At 34.9% G+C, this 17552-nt stretch overlaps 1 long non-coding RNA gene and 1 pseudogene across 1 annotated transcript; one reads left to right on the forward strand and one right to left on the reverse strand.

The window, feature by feature from the left end:
- Positions 1-3597: 3597 nt before the first annotated feature.
- On the reverse strand, positions 3598-14950 carry LOC117166493 (carcinine transporter-like; annotated as a pseudogene).
- On the forward strand, positions 5322-8944 carry LOC143303710 (uncharacterized). The gene is made up of 4 exons (XR_013060273.1): positions 5322-5569; positions 6303-7692; positions 7910-8014; positions 8820-8944. It is a non-coding gene; the product is annotated as an uncharacterized LOC143303710 (long non-coding RNA).
- Positions 14951-17552: the final 2602 nt, after the last annotated feature.

Below are 17552 nucleotides of genomic sequence, written 5' to 3' on the forward strand. Positions count from 1 at the left end.
AAAGGGTTACATTGATGGAAAAGTGCAGTAAATATTTAAATAACAATCCATGACTTCTTAAGTAATTGTAACAATCTTGATGTTTTACTATGGAACAACTAGATGAAGTGCACAGTGACATTAATAAAGTAGAATCATCGATAAAAGTAGATGTATCTTCTTCATTAATATCAGAATCAACGACTGATATTATAAAGAATGTGCATGATATTCCAGAAAATCAAAAAAAAAAATAAGTCACAGGAATGTACAGATAATACAATTCAAGATGGTTTAGTAGTAAATAAATGTGATGTAACAGATTTAAATAAAAACAAAAAAAAATTTTTAAAGTAAGGAAAGTAGTGAGACAGAGAGCATAAAGAACGCTGCGATTAATGAAGTAGAACAAGAAATAATAAATAAGGACCCACAAATTGATGATCAATATAAAAAAAAAAAAAAAGATGAGAAATTTCAAGAAGAGCAAGCAGAGAATACAACTGAGATTGGAGATCATTCAAGATATGCAGGTGACACATCTTTAGATAAAGAAAGTACGAACGATGTTGAAATATTTAATACAAATGAGGGTGAACAAAACATTGAGAAACACAACGTTTGTACAGTGTTAAATATAGATACAGTTAGTGTTACTAATGCTCAGTGTCAAGTATTAATTAAAACACTTGGTGAAACTTTTGATGATAAAGCCCAAACATTGCATGTCACGGATACAGACACAGATTTGTCTGAACTAGTTGATAGTAGTTCAGAAGTAATGGTACTGACTGTAGAAACTACTATATATTAATGATATGAATGAAAGTACAGAAGAAAATATTGTTTTAACTGTACATGAAAAGGATGCTGTTGTAAATTCCAATGAAGAAAAAAAAATGTTTCTGCAGAACAAAAAGGAATGAAGAACGCTGAAATTGTAAATGAAGAATTTAATTCGATAGGTTAAGCACGAGAAAGTGATGGAACAGTTATAGAAGTAATTTCAACAGAAATTGTGGCCCAAGAAGTTTCTGAAAATTGTAGCCAGAAATACAATTATGACATATTAAATCATACAAAGACAAGAAACGATTCTATAACTCCTATTACCTCAGGAGTAATTAGTGATCTAGAAACTGCAGATGACATTGATATTAAAGAAAAGAATAACAAGAAACAACAAATGGAAATGGCAAGATTGATCTTTTGATAGTTCACATAAAATTAATTTAGAAAAGAAAATTATTCATAATAAAATTGTCGTACTTATACATGTTGCTAATACAGAAGGAAGGAATAAATCTATAAGTGAAGCAGATAAAGTGCGCATAACTAACAAAAGAAGTGTCATTCAGGATATCTTTGATGATTGGGGCATTGAAAATGCAGAAGATGACAGTCAGTCGGTATCTAAAGCTCCAGATACTGTGGAAATTGAATTGAAAAGTTTACTAAATGACACAAAAACACGAACAATAGAGGAAAGCACAGTTGTACTGGTTGAAGAAGAAATTACATGCATGGAAAAAGAACCAGTTGTAGATGCTGAAAAGGCTTTAGAAGTTGCTAAACAAAACAAAGAAATGCAAGTATCAAAGGAACAACTGGAGAACAATCAAACTATAAAGAAACAACAAGATAGTATAAAACCATTACTCAAAGACCACTAACTCATTCTATATCACAGGCTGTTAGAAAGTCTACAAAAGATTCAACACGTGATACTGCGGCATTTCGTCAAACTTAGCAAATTATCCCTATTAATCGTAGTCGAAATTTAACCAGCCAACAACCTTCACAGGTTGAAATAGCAAAAGCATATACCACGACGAAGAAGAACAAGTACAAGTCGAACCAGTCAGAGTCCAACTTCATCGCTCCATACTGAGGAAACACTAAGATTTTGGAGGACCAAAATCAATCTAAAGAGGGGGGTATGTGACATTAATCAAATCTCACCTACATCAGTGATAATACATCGACACCCGACCTTCGGACACTTTTGGACACATCACCACCTTACCATCATAGCATACACCAAGGCTGTGACGCACCTCCGTCCACATCAGAGATAGGATATGGACCCCCGACCTTCGGACACTTTTCTACATCATAACCTACACCTATCCCCTCAACATCCTAAAACCAAAACGTATATAAACCGAGACTTCACCCAGCTCGGGCAGTTCTTGTTCCTCTTCTAGTTGCTGTACTCATACAACCCCTATTCTCCGGTTCGGTGTTATTTTGTAAGTGTTTATAATAAAGTTTTATAAAGGAAAATAAGTAGTTGGGTTACGACTCAGCCTTCTTACTACCACCCAAGTACCAACTTTACGTGACAGGAGCCGCCTCGGACCTAAGACTGATAATATAGGACTTGGGTTAAGTAGTAGAAAGGTAGTCGCGATACACTGTGTGGTTTTTAATAGTTCTTACACACGGTGTATACGCGAACCTTTCCCACCAAACTAGATTAAGAGTGGGGCCGCTCCACTGGGATACGTCGCAAGAGAGGGTAGGAGATCCGACCGGCCTTGGATACAGTGTCCGGCCGTGGGAGGGAGGAATCCGTCTTCAATGTCTCTGCCATGTACATAGCTTTGTTTCCCCCTCCTTCCATTGTGTCTAAGGCATGAGCCTGCTAGGTAAGCCTTACCGATGTGTCCACTAGCAGGCTCTGGACGAAACACACTTTTTTTCTTCTTTTTCTCCGTCTTCCTTCATATATCCGTGATAATTGTAGGCTGCTGGCTGTAGATGTCGCTTGCCGGGGTGTAGTACTGCTGTATTTCCTTCTTATTTAGATGTCGTGGAAGAAAAATCGGACTTTGGAAAAAGTACGAGGCGCCGGGATTTGAACCCGGGATCCGAACGTTTGTACTCTATGGCGCTAACCACTGCGCTGCCGTCGTCCGACACTAGTTGGTTTCGAGTGGTGAGATTTGCGTTCTCGTGTGCCGCCACGAGAGGAAATCTCAGTGTGGGTGTGCTTTCTGAACGAAGAACGCGGATTCGTTGTTCACACTTTTCGTTAGGAAAGTGAGGGTGCCCATTGATTATAGCCAACGTTAATGAATGAAGATAGGACGAGGAAGCCTCCTACCAACGTGGCTCGTGGGTGACATTGTTTATTGGAAAAATAACTACCCGCTTTCTCCGTTATTTGTAAGAGTGCGCAATAAACCTAAGCATTGTTCTAAGGACCATCCATAAACCGAAAACACTTACAGGGTTAGAGATTCCTTCAAGCTATTAAGATTACGTCAAAGGATTCAGTTTATAGTATATAGTATGTAGTAGATCAGTATATAGTATATAGATATAAGTTTCAGACGGCGCACGGACCATCGTACGCGCCGTAACATAGAGAGTTATAAGAATATACATAAAATATAATTAAACATCGCAAAAGTAACTTAATTAGAAATGACTAGAATGTATGATGTATAATATAATGAATTCAAATTGTCTAAAAAATATTACAAATTTATAGAGATTTTACTATAAAATGCTTTTAACAGAAGCTGATACAGATATAGCATTTTCAAGCATTTACGAACATTAATGTACGAATTTGAAATTAGCAATATTGAAGCGCGGTACTCGGAAAGAAGAATGTACATGGATAATTGTATGCACTAATCAACGATACGGTTATAATTGCATGCTTGATAGAAAAATATCATCGTAAAATTGATATGATTTCATGGAAACGCGTCTAACTTGGTATCTCGAAAGTATCTTAAGCAAACTAATTAGCGTGCCTGTTATGTCTTTTAAAATGTAAATTAACATGTAACAAAGAAACCTTCATCAATTTGATTCGCTTCAAACTGCGCAAATAAGTAGTATAAATAATATTTGTGATAGATTTGGCATCAATTCCATGTTTCCTTTAATATTTGCCTTTAGAAAGTCCAATTCGTTTCACGATTATACAAATTACTAAAAAAATGTCTATATTAGTAATTTATTTATTTTGCATTAATCGTGACATGTTAGTTGCATTATGTTATATGTAAACTACCACAGAGGAAAAATGATAATCTTTCAGTTATTAGTTTTCTGATTTTAATGTCATTTTATGAGTACTTTAACACGAGGTACTTGTAAATGAAAACAACCAATTAGGTCTAAAAACATAAGCCTGTTACCAAAACTCTTATTAAATTGAACAAGCTTTTCAAAAATCGAACGTGTATATTAACGCGAACTTATTATTTGACTGATTTGACTGGCATCCGAAATTGGTGAGATCATATGAAATTTTGCTTTTCGCGGTTCGGTGTATAAGAACGCGTCACCGATTGCTCAACTTTCGATATAAAAAGCGGATCAAGTCTACCGGATTATCCTACAGACACGCATTAATTCGTAAGAGTTAGTCATCATCTGGATAATAATTATCTGAAGAAACTTTCAACGTGAAAATATAAAATTTTCATTGATTACATATTGCGTTCGCCATAACTGAAAAAATGGTAAACCTTCGATCTCATCTTTCTAATACACATTTTCTTTACCTCGTGATAAATAAATTCTTGGAAATTTAGGAAAATTTTCAGTGATCACTTTAAGGAATTTGACAAATTTCCAACGAGACTATGTGACACCGTTAGGTAAAAGTGATTCAAATGTAATAGCGATATTAAACGAGAAATCTATAAAGGTGTCATTAGAAATTCTAAGAATGTCTCTGCATCTTTATCTTAGGTATTACGCCAATAGTTTTCATTACCGTGATGTAATATTTATCATGCTTATTTTGTACGTAAAACGAATCGTTGGAATATTCCCGAAGCTAACGAAGCATTTCCCAAAAGTTAAACCGAAGAAATTAACGCGAATAGTTAAGTGAAATTTTTCCATTAACTTGCTCGCTCTTTTTAGAATTAAGGCTTACAAATTCTTAAACGTAAACGATAAAAATAAAAATTAATGTAGGAGAATAGAAAAATAATATGTTCCGATTTTTTCTCGTACAAAAATCGTCAGACTGATCCGCTTGTAATATTGTTACTTCTAAAAAAACACGAATCCTCCTTCGTGTTTTTTAATTGAATTATTATTAAAAATCAGATAATTATCGTTCACAGGAGTGATAGTGTTGATGTCCATTGAAGTGTGTCTTATGGTAGCAAGGCAACGACCAGAAATGTTGGTCCCTTCCGAATTCTTCGCCTTGCTTGATAGTCTGAGGAAGATTCTGGCCGACAGTTTCCGGCAGGAACAAAACCAGTGCAGCGCCAAAAAAGGACACCGTGCTGATAATGAGCATTGGAAATCCCTCCCAAATTGCAGCCTAATGAACAAATATTAATTTATATGAACAAAGGTTAAATACCATGAAAATCTGGTCAAAGTATTTCTCATTTAAAAAGTTTCATTAGAAAGTTTCAACCAATATAGTTTCATATCTTAAGTTATTCCATCATTTTTTATTTTAAATTTCAATTTTTTGATTAAAGATCAGTTAAAGAAAAGCGTTGGTTGCAACTTCCAAAACGGGCTTTCTAGAAAGTGAGAAATATTTTGATCAGATTTTTATAATATTTAACTTCTTCAGGAAACAACTTGTTTTAAGGTAAGAAAAAAACTATTTTACATTTTCATGAGAAAATTTACATGAGAGCTTTTTCATAATTTCTAATAGCGCTTATTGTATCTTTTGGAATAAATTAAAGAGAAGTTGAACGTGGATGTGCTTAGCGGTGTTTCAAAAATGTTGTAACAACAATAGTAGTATAAATATTTATTTACCGAGTCAGTGATATATGGCGCCAAAGAGTGTGCAACTATTCCGAAAATATGAATGAAAGATACGCCCTGCGATCTGACTGGCGTGGGCAGAAGTTCTGCTGCATACTGAAGACCAACATTGGCTGCCATGTTCAGACAGAATCGCGACAATATTGACATTACTAATTTCGCGAGCACTGGGGAATAAATTAAAAAATACAAAATTAATCCTGGATACACAACACTTGATTGTAAGTTTAATTAAAAATATAGTCCGATCGAAGCTTAATCAAAATCAAATTAAAATTTCACACAAACTTTAAACTTCTATAAATCTCCAAATTCTAGAAAACCAACATATAGAAAATTATTGCTTCTAAAATGTGCACACCTCTTTCAATTTCGCCACTAAATTAATTCCTAATAATTCCTAAATTCTAGTTCCATCAAAATAATTATTTTCCAAGATTAATACCTTCGAAGTTGCCAAAATTCTTTTACATTCATCATAAACTTAATTTCAGATTTTTCTCAATAATACGGCATTATAATCGTTTTAATTTTACTTTAATAAACAGATCGATATATTTACTGGAATGCAGCATAAGTTCAGCGATACTGAGTACACAGGTAATTGCCATCGTGAGAAATCCGCAGAGTCTACGACCCCATCGGTCGAGCAACAGGGCGAGTAATAACCCAGCTGGAAGTTCTGTGGCACAGGCGATCGAGAACGACACGAACACCGAGCTCTGGATAAGTTTTAATGAATACACGTGACCGTCGAACGGGATCAGGGTGAAACACCTACAAGATTGTATCGGTTATTTATGAAGGTTTTCTCGCAACATGAACTCGTATCTTATACTTGCCAGAATGCAACTAGAAGAATAGTGTTTCTCGCCAACCGTGGCGTTCTGAACAGATCGAGCAGCGTCGCTGATTCTTGAATTTTGTCCGGTGCCTCCATGTTACTCTGCAAGAATTTATTTCGAGAATAATTAACGAAAGATATAATACGAGTCGTGCCTTTAGCCCTTACACAGTTCAAAATTCATAACACACTGAAAAGAAATTTTATTTTCATTTTATTCGTCATTAATAGATAGCACGAACAGTGGCACTCTGTTATTAGTCGGCATGGCTTTTGATATCGAGATTTATTAATATAATGGGTGGTTGGTTGATTAAATACTTTTCTGATCCGAAATACAGTCGGGAACAAAACTAAGTGGATTAGTGGAGAAAATGTAAAAATTCATTTCAATCATTTGCTGAACTATCTGCATATTATTAGAAGGAAATATAATAAATAAAACTCAAGTATATGAGGCTGATACTAATTTGATTATACTTTCTTCACATCTATTTCCATTAACTATAGCAGCTTATTTTTATCCCCGATTGTACTTGTAAATTGTAAATATTTTATAATTTCTATATAATTTCCCAGATTGACTTCAAATTTTGTACGAGATCGATATAATACCACAATGGAATCGCGACAGTCAAGTTTCATTTCATATTTCATTTTTCATCGCGTTTCATTTTTAAAACCTGTCTATGCATGTTAAAATACATTCGCGAGTCTGTGTGTTTTCGATGTGAATCAAATATATCTGTCAGCACAGATTCAAGTACTGTACCGTATGATTTCGCGTAAGCTTTCTAGAATTCTATTTGATCGAACTTACGACTAATATATCGTAAATACGCGAGTCTGGATTTCTACGATTGATCCTAGCTATTCTCCGTAGTTTCTCAACAACCTTGTCCATCATCCCGTTGGAAACGTACCAGCTTGAACAGAGAAAATACGAGTGATATGGATCGATAAGTAAATTTGCATAAATCTCAAAGCGCAAGTTGAGAATTCGAATAATCGAACAATTAGGAGTTTACTTACCGGGCGCTCTCGGGAAGAATCCACGGTGTGATAGCGACAGATAACAGCGGTATGGCAGTAACGTAAGTAAAATATCTCCAGTTCGCGATATAATAGGCTATCCATGGTAAAATTGTACTGGCCACTGCGAAGTATACGCCAAAGGCGATATTCACGACCAACGTTCGTTTCGAAACAGCCATATATTCGAGCACTGCGGGATAATTGATCGTCGATGACTCTCGGAATAACTGATTATTATATCAAGATACTTAACGACGATTATTCTTTATGTTGCAGTAATAGAACATGGAAGATTTATCGAGTGAAACCGGTTATTATTAATATGGAGCAATTGATGACGAGCCGAATGAACGATACCATCAACATAATTGTAGGATAATTGTAAGATTATAAATATAATTCCGATTTTAAATTAATCCGTTTACTCTGCAAACGTGAATGTTCCGAGTTTGAGCTGGTCCGTATAACAAAAAGCGCTACATAATGCACGTGTTTTGCTTCTAACGTATTTAAACGAATTACGTGTTGAAAATTTTGTGATAATTTTCATTTCGAACGAATATACAGAGTGGTTGGTAACTGGTGGTACAAGCGGAAAGGGGGTGATTCTACGCGAAAAAAGAAGTCGAAAATATAGAATAAAAATTTTTCGTTCGAGGCTTTGTTTTCGAGAAAATCGACTTTGAATTTTCGCTCGATACGCGTGCACTTTATCGCGTCTCGTTATAACGGATCTCACTGTAGATCGTTGTCTCGATGGAAGAATTAAAAAAAAAATTTGTATTCTATATTTTCGACTTCTTTCCGCTTGTACCACCAGTTACCAACCACCTTGTATAACTCGATTTAAGAATATCAAGATATAACTATCCTCGACGACATGAAAATCGATGAAACGATCTTTAACAATAACAAAATCAATATATTCATCTCTGGTGGTGGCAAAAGCTCTTGAATAAAGAACTCTCGAACCGTATAGTTCAATCGAGTACAGCAACGTCAAAATTATCTTCGAGGAACAATTCATCAAAAATTTCTCACGCAACATCATCTTTCACGTAATAGAAACATTGACTTCATACTAACGTTATCTCTCGCGTGACTGAAACATTGGCTTATCGGTCGAACCTCTCGCACTTTCTACTTCGTAGAAGGCTTACCGATAATCAGAGGAATGTTGATACAGTTATCGAACGCCAGTCCAGTGAGAAACCTACAGACGGCGAATGACCAAAAACTATTTGCGCTGGCAGTGAAAATGGAGGCAAAAAGGGCGATACCATTGCAGAACATTAAAGCTGGGATACGACCCTTGTGATCGGCGATCCAACCGACTAGGAAACCACCGATGATGGATCCGCAGAAGAAGATGGCCTGCGCCGTTGATACGAGGTATTCTCGGTCGCATACCCAATCTAGCTAATCACCAAGGTTAAGAGTTAGTCAGCGAAAAACCAGATTCATATTTTTCAGAATATAATTTTAATCCTGCTGCGGTCTTCGAATTTTTATATCTCGATTCTGCTCGCAGTTCGATGAATGAAAGAGTTCTTTATGCTCTGAAAAAAACGTTCGCGTAAAATCGGAACGAGGAATTATCCGTACTAACAATTATCGTCTTATACTTTCTTTAAACTTAAGAAATTTACTATAACAAGGTTAGAGTAGATCGGAAATGACCCAAAGAACGCAGCAGAAGTGTAAGAATTTCGAAGCATGCGATTCAGACAACGATGTGAATACTTCACCTCAGTTCCTATACTAGGATATGGAATCTGCGTAAAATTATACTCTCATTGAGTACATTTTATCGTTTTGTTTGTTTGGAAGCCCGATGAGCTCAGGCTCTTATCGCTCTTCAACAGCTCTGTGAAGTTTACGTCCTTCCGTTGACATTGTTCGTAATAAGGATAAACGTTCGTCACTGGAATCGCTATCTTAATCCTAAACACCCCATACGATAGATGACTGATCATTTTAATTATTAAAATAAGAACCAAAGTCCAGACAGAGTAATCCAAAAATATCTTGTATCTTATCGTGAAATTTTTCTACAATATTTTCTAATAATTTTCGAAATGTTCGAAAATTCGAGAAATTCCAGAAATCGCGATATCTCGCATATTTTTCACAATATTTTAAAGTCACTTTCTACGAACAATCAAAAATATCGTTCAAAGTTTAAAGGAGCTTTCGTTGCTACGTATATCTCCTTTTCTTTCTTTCCTTCATTATACATACTTACCTCTCTTCTTCGGTGAAATTCGAGTTTACTAATTCGTCTATCCTGCACCAGTGTTCCGTGGGAATAATCGTAATGAAAAATTGCGAGAAATACAGAAACGCGTACGTCGCGCCATAAGGTAGTAACGACAATAACAACAGCCATTGATATCTCCCGTAGTCACCGACATACGGCAGAACATCATCGAAACTTTCCAATCTTGGTCTCAATCGAGTCTCTTCAGTGGGCAATATAGAGTTACTCTTCTCGTCCTTCATTTCGCTGAAACAGAATCCATCCTTGATTTCCAGGCGTAGCAGTATAAAAGTCGTATAACAAAGTTTTCAGTCTTCTAGTCTTTGAAATAAATGTCATTCGGCAGTTCCTTTGATGTTTCACATTCTGTGATTCCAATTACAATGCTCCTTTCCTCTCCCACAAACAGGAAATTATTTTCTGACAGAACGCAGGAACAATCTTACCCGTCATTCACGTTTTCCCCTTCCATAGTTCGAGCAGCAAAGTCTCAATTATGATTTTAGATTTTGAAAGGCAACGGAGATGAAAGAGGAGACCCGATATGCTGATCGAAAGACGTTCGGAAATGAACTGAAAGAACGAGCGAAGTCCGGCAACTGTTCGCTTTGTTTTCGATTCGGTTAAACGTTAAATTAAGTGTAAGTGTTTGCTCGAGTGCCGGCCAATTACTGTGCCGGGAGTCAAGTGAATCGTGACACGCGACTCGTTCAAATTGAATTACATACGAACCACGCTCGCGAGATCATCTTTAAAAAGGGCTGATTCGGTATACGCGGCGATGTCAACGTGATATCTACATGTCTGAGGAAAGTTTCGACGAAAGAAATAGCCTCGAGTGCTGGTTAATGGTGTTCGAGTTATCGTTTGAATATCGATATTATAGATTTGCAAATGAGATAGAAGAACCGAAGGAAAGTTTGTTGACTCTGTCATATTTAATTAAATGCAGGAGAAAAATTGAATGGAATAATTTTCTGATTAATATTGTTTGTTTATTACTCGTAATCCTCTTACCCGGCGACTTAAGGATGACTTCCGGTTACAGTGCTTAACTAAACTAAGTTTTCGATCAATATATTGAACTCTATTGGAAAATAACCGAGAAAATTTTAAGCCATCGAAGGCTAAGAATAAATGAAATAATTGAAGGTTTTTCAAACCTGTTTTAACACTAATATCAGGGATATAAGAAGATGGTACTTCTGATGTATCAACGCAATTATTTGATTATTTACCATTCGTTAAAACAGACGGTCTTAGGGACTGAGGTGGTTAATTAGATATTGAAAAATTAAAAGAACGATTTCCAAGTTAAAAGTAAAATAATATATCGATCTTTCGCAAAATTTTTATATCAAATTGTTCATTTTTGGGAAATGGGATTCAGGGAAATTAATCATTTGCCAATTAAATTTAAGCGAATACGTGAAACAATATTATCATATAGAATAAACACGGAAACGAAACAGCTGACAGAAAAACCATCGATTTCGAGACATCGATTAGAATGACTAATGTCATTGTCAGGAGCGAGAAAGTGGTCGAGTGCTCTAAATAACTGACCTGTTTGGAAAATACGACAACGAGAAACGTTCGTGTCTACGAGCCATCGTGTCTACATAATAAATACTTGCGTGTGTACGTCTACACAAATGGCGGCATTTTTAAAATCAAAAATAGAGTATATTACCCTTGATCGTCCAAACGAAACAATTGCTTATAATTACAAGACATTTGATACAGGACTTTGAGAAATCAATATGCTACAATTTGTTGGAAACATTTAGCTTGCACATAAATCACATATGAGCCAAACTCACGCGACTGATAACGTTACATTGCACTGAAACTGAGGACTCGATCGATTCTCAAAATTCCAAATACAATCTTTTAAATTAATTTTCACTCATTATCAAGAATCCAATCAAAATTTCTTTTTCCTAATTTATTAGTAACATTCTTAGGTAGAACTAATAATTATCGCTTCTCTTTTATAAACGATTATCAAAGCGAAAAATTAAATTCAGTCTATAGAAGAAAATGAATACAGAAGTTGAAACCCTTATCTGTCACCAAACGATCCTTCTATGTCTAATTAACGATAGTCTCACGACGTCAAAGTGAAACTCCAAACTGATCGTTTCTCGTTGCTCTTTGTTCAAAATATCGATCACGATTAATCAGGCACTACCAACCACATCCACTAATATCACTGTCAGATCGATTAACAGCAAGTTATGAAATTAGTAATTAAGGGCACCCTCGATCAAACCATTTTTCTCTCTCAACGTCACACTAAATCATGTCAAATGTATCTTTCCGTTCCAAATGTCGTCGACTAACTTCCAACGAACAAAATGTCTCAATACACTAAGTTCGATACCTTCGTGTTCTTTGTGGAGATAACCGAATAATTTTTCCGTTATTGTAGCATTTTCGTTGCTGCTTATTAATTTAAAAGTAAAGAAATAAAATTAGTTTGAAAAAGCAATTAAAGTAATTCACGTGGGTTTCTTTGAAGACGGCGGAAAATCGATGATAAAACGAAATAGAAATAGAAATAAAATAAAATAAAATCTGCGATTAAACGCATAATTAATACATGTTATTTTGAAAAGGAAATTGGCGATAAAATAGGCGAAAAACAGTTTCTATTAAAAAGGTTATACGAATAATCAACGCAGTTTGCTTCGAAGCAAAATTAGAATTGGCAATCGAGCGAATGATTGACGATTTATTTGAAAAAGTTAGCGGAATCAATGACTAAACAAGCGAGATTTCGTTAAACATACGATTTCCTTCGTAAAGAAAGAAAAAGTAGATTTGTTGATTACACGAATAATCGCTGCAGTTTATCTCAAAGAAGAAATAGCGCGGATGGTCAAACAGGCGAGAAACAAGGTTTCTCCGGGAAAAGAAAATAAAATAGCTGATCGAGTAAATAGTAAATACAATTTACCTTGAGAAAGAAGCAGACTCGAGCAATCAACACTGTTTCCCTCGAAGAAACGCTAAAATTAATGGTCAAACAATCAAAGTAAGTAATTTTTCTCGAGGATAAAGTAGGATCAGTAGTTAAATCAACAAGATTGGTACAGCTTCCCTTCAAGAGACACTATGATCAATATTTATACAGGCAGTCACGGAATCTCCCTTTCGACTGATCCAATCATTGAGTGAAACGATTGTATTCGATGAAATTTTCCTCGAAAATGAAGCAGAGTCGCAGATCCTTACGTAAACGACCGATCAAGTTTCCACGGCAATAAACCTAAATTCCCTGGCTAATTGAAAATATAAAGGAGACACGACCACATTTCCATTTAAAGAAATGCAATTGTTAGTTAAACAACGATAGGATTTTCTTATTCGAAAAGAGAGGAGAAAAACGTCCGATGTTCACGAAGTCTTGTACAAATATGAAGGGGAAACCGGCTCGCGTATCGCTGATATAGAAGCTTGCTTAGCGAAGACGAACACGATACTCGGTGACACGTGTTTGCCAATAAAAAAGGAGAGAATCGAAGAGAAACGGAACCAAAGGAAGAAACGTTGATTGACAGTGGAACCGGCGAAACTAGAAATAGTTTGGAAAACTCGATTTTCCGATCGCGAACATCGAGGACCACGTGCTCGCGTTGCCATTGATCGAACTCCATTTAGGTTTGCGGCAAATCGTCGCAACAGCGACGTTGGTAGAACAGAGACACAGAGTTCTTCTGTCTCACAAAAAGCAAGGTGCATACATATGTATTTCCTTGTTTCTCCAAAGCATAGTGGCGCCACGCCGGAAACCGGTTGTCCGAAGCCAGCCATACTTTTCAATGGTGTTGAAATGAACTGTATTGTCGTCTTGTCGCGTACTAAAATTGCGATATATGGACGGTGTTAAAAATTGACGTTGAAACACAACTGATTTTTGCAATTTAAATAACGAATGTATTGAAACGAATTCAGTGGATTTTTCAGGTAAATTTGTCGTTTGTTTTACCGGGTTTGATCTTGGATCGACTCTAGTATATTTTTCATATTTAATTGAAATGGGGAATTGCGTTATGTTATTTGTTGATACTCTGTAGGTTAGAAATGTTAGCATCGTTATTTTAGAATTAATATTTACAAAAGGCATAAATGTAATTGAATTCTAAAGAGGATTAATTAAGAATGCTCAAGCTTTTTGTGAGATTGGTTTTTTCTTGCAAGCTACCTCTATAAATTAGACCTCTTCTGAAGGGACACGTAGTTTCGTCAACCGGTTTCTTCTAACAAGATTCGTAGAATTAGCTTTTTGCGAAGGGACTGATTTATGAATATTGTTTCTTCTGAAAAGACTGCTTTGTTACCATAAAAAATCAAGGACAGGTTTTCGTAGTTTATATTCACCGAAATATTCACACACACAATAATTTCGAACAGTACGATTAACAAATTACTAGATATGTCTGTACAAATCTCACCTTACGCTCGAAGATACAAGCAAAGCGAAAATTAAATTTCCAAAATCAAATATCAAGAACAGTAAATAACTATATGCAGAATATTCTTCTAGCGAAAGACAGACAGTCTCTACTCACTATGTACATACGAAGAGAAAGATACACACTACATTCCAAACACATGTCCAAAAACAGGAATGACCTCGTAACTTACATAACACCACAACTGAAGAAATTACACCATATAACATTGAATGTGACGGATGTAATATGGCACATCAATTATCGAACAAAAAGTTTCATAAAATTCAAGTTAAAAGAAATATGGGATCCCGAAACACACAAAGGGTGTGCATAAGTTATGTACGTAACTTCCAACTTACACACATGCAATAGGTTTAACCGTTACTGGCGTTGATAATAACAGAAGCACAGTCATGGATCCGTTACCATGTCTAGCGTTGTTTCAACGAGTTTCATTCCCACTTGATTTAGTGTCGCTCCTAACCGCTGGTTCACGCAACAGAGAAGGATAAAATGAACCACGACAGATATACAATTACATACTTACGTACTATATGGTTCAAAGTCTATAAATAATATTGTAGACGGTATAATTAGAGGCCTTCTGTACTATTTCCGCACGCAGTAACGTCCTAAACGTATACACGGAAAACTTTAAATCGTGGCACAATTGAAGCCAGAAGAAATTTTAAAGTGAGCTAAAAAATGAAAAACAAGCCGAAGATTCAAGAATAACAGAATTACACTGGAAACTCTATTTGGGTGGGGGGGGGCGGGGAGGGTGCGTTTGAAAATCGATCGCGTATTACGCGGTAGGTAGTAGTTGACTGATATGATTGGAGTAATAAATGTCATTACGGATTATTTGATATCACTTTTGAATAAAACTTTTTGAATAAAATTCAATGTCAAGATTTATTCATTATCGATACTTATCTTGTTTACAGTAGATTGTAGAATCGAGATATTCTGTTCGTAATTTTTTATGAAAATGTTCTTCGCTTTGATGAAGAATTTTTATTTTTAAAATGATATAAATGTGATATCTCGACGATATAAACGATGCTTTTCTTTATCTGTATATAAACTAAGCAACTTCTAGTTTTATAGATTTTTACACAAAGTTCGTCAAAATCATACGTAAGAAATATTTTCTTTAGATCTTGTACCGATTTACTGAATTACATATAGTAAATCATGCTAATATTTAATAACTAAATATAACTAGATATAAGTAATTATATTAAATAACAAACGGGATCACAATATTGTTTATGGGTACAGAGACCTTAGAAAAATTATGATCGTAGTCACGTAATTACATTGATTCCTCAAGAATCCTGTCTACCTTGATAGATCATTAAGCAACGTGACTGGAATCGCATTGCGTCGTCGAAGGAAAATTTTTTATCTTTACTTTGTTGTATGAAAATGCTTTCACTGACTGTGTAGAGGTCGGATTGAGGGAAATCTGTGTTCGCTTCTGGTTTCCATAACAGTAGAACGATGGATCTTGAATAATAGATACATTTCTGTTATGTATTATAAACACGTAACTAAAGAGAATTCCATAATATTACCCAAAAACAGTTCATTCAATTTTAATTTCTGACTAGAAGAGACGAGAAATTCGCTAATGGAAAATTTTCATTTTTAAAATGCTTTACATTTATTAATACTCTTTTTTCGAAAACGATACTTATCGTACCATCTAATACTCAAAGATCAAAGCCTATCACAGTTTTCTGTTCCATCTTTTTTAAATGCTTAAAATATTAAACCTAAATTTAATATTTTTTATCATTTTATTAACACGAAATCTGTTATTAATTATTTACTGTAATATTGTACAAATATTTCAGTCTTCATTTTGCCATACTAATACATAGTGATCGTGATCTATCTTGATCATCTATCTTTTCCAAACTGATAATGTATTCCTTCATGGAATTTACCAGTTTCACTTCCCTATTGTTCATTTATCACCTAGTATCGGTAACAGATTATGTTATACGTGTTTCGTCGGCAAAACAAACAGAACTAAAGGATCTAAGAATCGCTCAGTAAGTAACAATGCGATTATGGCTGATTTCAGACAATCTGCGGCATTAAATTTTCTCACGTTGTCTCGTAACGATCGTGATTTTCCTTCTGATCCTTCAGATTAAACGTCCTTGAACATCGTTAACTAAATCATGAATTTATAACGAACCCCATTTTTCATTATTTTTTAACAAGATTCCAAAAGATATGAAAAGTAGACAAAACGGAGAGTTTATCTGAACATAATATTTATCGAATAAATCGAAATTTTATTACACGTATTTAAATATTTAAATAATCTATCATTCGAGTGTGTAATTTGTAATTATAAAATTTTATAATTCGTAAACTCGTAGAAGGCAATTAAAAACTCATGAATACACAAGTGTGTGTCACTTCATGTATGTACTTGTTGTATCGGGTATTTATGACATTCAAATAATAATATCTACATTTAGCTTTCGAAAATTAACTTGCTAATACGAAGCGTATTTACCTTCATATTTTATAATAAACTTAATTATTTCGTTAGCAATGAAACATGTGCGTCTCGCAGAAATGTAAAAAATCGTAGACAAATATAATGTTCCTAGTTTTACTTAACTTCCTAATTTTATTTACAATGATTATTGTAACGAAGTGTCTTCAAGTGGCAATAACTCAAATTTAATCCAATTTTTACGAACGCATAATCAAACTCGAATTTTATTCTTTAAGATATAGTTCATTCGAGTAACTCTGAAACGTAATTAATTAAAGCTTAGAAACGAAAGATTAAAAACATTTAATCCCCAATGGTGTATCTATTCCACTCTATATTAATATTAAAAAAAACATACAAATCGGCGTCAAAAGATGTCAATATTTACAATCATAAAAATCGCCACGTTAAATCATCTTTTCATCTACTAATCCCACTCATAACAGCACACTCACCAAACAAACTATCAATGATCGCAAACGAGTCACAATGCCTTTCACATTTTACGTAAGCAAAAAAAGAATACAACGATCGTGATAGAAACTTTACAAGTGTCCCATTTACATATGTGCGTGTCTGTGTCAAGACTGCAATCAGTAAGATTAATCTCGTCTGTCGTCGATAACATGCTTCTCCGCAACCTTACTAGTTGGCACCGAATAATGGTACAAT

This window comes from Bombus vancouverensis, chromosome 2 (assembly GCF_051014615.1).
Source record: "Bombus vancouverensis nearcticus chromosome 2, iyBomVanc1_principal, whole genome shotgun sequence".
Taxonomy (NCBI): domain Eukaryota; kingdom Metazoa; phylum Arthropoda; class Insecta; order Hymenoptera; family Apidae; genus Bombus; species Bombus vancouverensis.